The following is a 3,651-nucleotide window of genomic DNA, read 5'->3' as shown; positions in this document are numbered from 1 at the left end:
TGTAGTTTATACAAAAAGAAGATTACTCTTGGAAAGCGCTAACACGATAGTTAGCTGTATATGCAATTATGCATTACATGGTCAAATCAAACTATCCCAATTTTATATTAAAAACAAAAAGCAAATTCACACAGTCTTCACAACTCACGACTACTCAGAGGACAAAACCGTTAAGCAAAAAAGGAAGAGCAATGATTGGAGGATTTCAATGAAGAGCAAAAGAAGGAAACAAAAGAAGAAGCACAGAAAGATTATGAACTAAAGATGGGTTTGTATGAAGACAATCTAAAGGGGTTCATTTTAGCATTGTTGTCTAGTGTTTTCATTGGAGCAAGTTTTATCATAAAAAAGAAAGGCCTTAGAAGAGCTGCTGCTGTTTCGGGTGTTAGAGCTGGTCTGTCTTCTTTTTGGGGTTTATATCTTATTTTATACTTTGGGTTTTCCATGTATGACTTTGATCTTTTTTCCTTGGGTTTTGCAGGTTATGGCGGATATGCATATCTTTTGGAGCCTTTGTGGTGGTTGGGCATGTTCACTAGTATGTTGGGATCTTGTTTTTGCCTCTCTCCCTCTTATGAATTATGATTAGTACGATGTGTAATTCAATTTTCAAATTAGCTTTGTTGCTATAAAAAATTTCCATCCTTTTGATCGATTATGTATAATTTTTCATGTCAAAGGTGAATGAGTTTCTGTTGTTATTTTCTGTGATTCTTTAACTTTGTTGAATATTGTTGCTTAAACTCAGGTTGAGTAGATTTCTCTTTATACCAGGAAATTTATCCTTATAAATAGATACTAAGTATTGGAGTTTAGAAGTTGATTAAACCTTAAATAACGTTTAGGCGCAAATCTTCTTGTACTCTTTTTCGACGTTGTGAATTTTCTCTTGTGCCCGTGGTTTTCCCCCGGAAGGGTTTTTCCAATCTTAGTGTTCTTTTTTTTGCAATTGTTTTTCATTCGTTATTATCGTACTTACATTATTACATTCAGATGTTGTTATTGTAGGTCCTTAAATACTTGCTTTGGTTGCATACAGTGATTAGAAACCTGTTGTTTATACGCTTCTAACAACAGATGCAGTGATAATGTAGGAAATATCTTGAAGCAGCTAATTGTTGTCTCAAACTGATTCTTTGCAGAATACCCTTTTTTTTTGTTTGATGTTTTGATGCAGTGATTGTTGGAGAGGTAGCAAACTTCATCGCATATGCATTCGCTCCCGCGATTCTCGTTACTCCTTTAGGTGCATTAAGCATTATTGTAAGGTAATATGTCCTGCTACTTCAGATGGTACTTCTAGCATCATTTAATGGTCATATGATTTTTTTTTTCAATTTCATCATCTCTCAACTTTCGGTGCTCTGAATTATGTGCATCAGTGCTGTCTTGGCTCACTTCATGTTGAAGGAGAAGTTACACCAGCTAGGGGTTTTAGGCTGTGTTATGTGTATCTCGGGTTCGGTTGTAATTGTTATCCATGCACCACAAGAGAGCCCCATCACTTCTGTTCAGGAGATATGGATTATGGCTACACAACCAGGTTCGTTTTCGCTGTCGATCAATTGTCTCTGTTATCACATTTCTCTGTGATTTTAATAGTCAAATGACACTTTTTCCTTGTTATTGCAGCTTTTTTACTGTATCTGGGCTCAGTTATTGTATTGGTCATCCTTTTGATCTTATATTTTGCACCAAGATGTGGGCATACAAATGTGTTGGTTTTCACAGGCATTTGTTCATTGATGGGATCTCTCTCGGTATGTCGTTTCAACTATGGATTATATGGTACATTGTAACAAGATGTGAGCTTATGAGTTTTTCATATGCTGGTCTACTTCGATAATATCGTGTTCAAAAACCGGAACTCTGTAATTTGTAATATTTTCTTTTCCTAACAGTTATCTATATGTTATCTTATCTTATGAATACATAATATCTGCAGGTGATGAGTGTTAAAGCCCTTGGAACTGCACTCAAACTTACCTTTGAGGGAAGAAACCAACTAGTCTACCCGGAGACGTGGTTCTTCGTGTTCATTGTCGCTACTTGTGTCATTGCTCAAATGAACTATCTCAACAAGGTAGATTTCTGCAGTGTTTTTATGATAAACTTTGATATCTAACATCTTGTTGTTTAATTTCTCTCGGTGATGGCAGTCTTTCCTTGGTGAGTATGGTGCTTTTAAGTTTTAACCTTTATATTAACAGTAAACTATCATTTTCAAGGATGCTTCAGGTTCAAATCTGTCTCAAATAAGCCTCGGATATGAGTCGACACTATGGACTCTTTAAATTTCGAGTAAATACTTATTGCACTGAAAAATATTCTGTTGTTTCAGGCACTCGATACGTTCAACACTGCAGTTGTGTCCCCTATTTATTATGTAATGTTCACATCGCTTACGATCCTCGCCAGTGTCATTATGTTTAAGGTACTGTTTCATCAATCATTGATAGCTCTTGCTAAAATTGTTATTACCTTCGCCTTGCGGAAATTACTACGGTAGCCTGTAAACTTAGGCTCGGTCGGACGAATTACTCCGGTAGTAAAACGCATCTTCTGTGCTTGAAGATGAACCAAATTTAGTAGAACAGAGTACTACATTATGTCCCATTTTGAACCAATACTTGTGGAAACATATTTTCATCTGAGGTCTTCTGCTTTGGGTAAATCATTAATCCAAAATACGTATAACACATGAATTATAAACATATTTTCAGGATTGGGATGGTCAAGACACGGGAAGCGTCGTATCTGAACTGTGCGGCCTCATTGCTTGTGCTTTGTGGTACCATTGTGTTAAACTCGACCAAAGACTCTGATAGAGGTTCTACCTTCAGAGGTGAGTAAATTTCATTTCCTGTTATCTCCGGTCTATATCCGTCTTCGGGTTAAAATCGACATTACGTTTAAATAACTGCAGGTGGCCACACACCTCTATCTCCCACATTGTCAACTGGACTCTTCAATGGTAATCGTGAAAGTCCGAAGCACGACGAAGAAACTGCACTATCGCCCGATGAAATTTGCTTAAGGAAGCAAGAACAGTACTAAAGATGGTTAAATTAGTAAACCGGGTGTACAAACACATCTAACTTTTGTGTGATCAAAGTGAAATAGTATAACCGAGAGATGATTATGCAAGCTCGAGTTCTGGTCGTAAATCATGCGTACTACGGGTTTACAAGTCGATGCCGACGTCTCACTGTACCAGCTTGTGGAGTGAAATGGTGGTTAATGGTGCTCTTGAAAGGGTGGCACGCTCAAGAAAAACACACAACAGGTTCGGCTGGAACACGGTTCACTCGGGGAGATCTGAGGCCTGGATTTTGACAAGAGAAAGTTGGAATCTTCATTTCTTCATCTGTTTATGTGAGATTGATTGTGTGGAATCAACAACTTGGAAATTTTGGACATTTTTTTTTATTTCTTGGGGGTGCTTTTCTATCATAATATGTTTATTGAAGTTGCGAATATAATAGATGTCATTGCAGTAATCGTGGTCTTTTTTTACGGTTACTTGCTGGATTAATGTCATGCGAACCAACTCCATTACTACAAGAATAAAAAAAAACTTTTTCTAATAGATTGGATAATTATTAGGTAGTGTATGTTCATAATATTTCTATTAAACCATTAATAATACAC

The 3,651-nt window shown here is 36.7% G+C and overlaps 1 pseudogene; it reads left to right on the top strand.

The window, feature by feature from the left end:
* The first annotated feature begins 249 nt into the window (after positions 1-249).
* Positions 250-3,411, top strand: LOC120129875 (annotated as a pseudogene).
* Positions 3,412-3,651: the final 240 nt, after the last annotated feature.

This window comes from Hibiscus syriacus, unplaced genomic scaffold (genome assembly GCF_006381635.1).
Source record: "Hibiscus syriacus cultivar Baekdansim isolate YM2019G1 unplaced genomic scaffold, ASM638163v2 tig00001644_pilon, whole genome shotgun sequence".
Classification (NCBI taxonomy): domain Eukaryota; kingdom Viridiplantae; phylum Streptophyta; class Magnoliopsida; order Malvales; family Malvaceae; genus Hibiscus; species Hibiscus syriacus.
The sequence above is the reverse complement of the archived record's forward strand: the minus strand, read 5'-3'. Positions and strand labels throughout refer to the sequence as shown.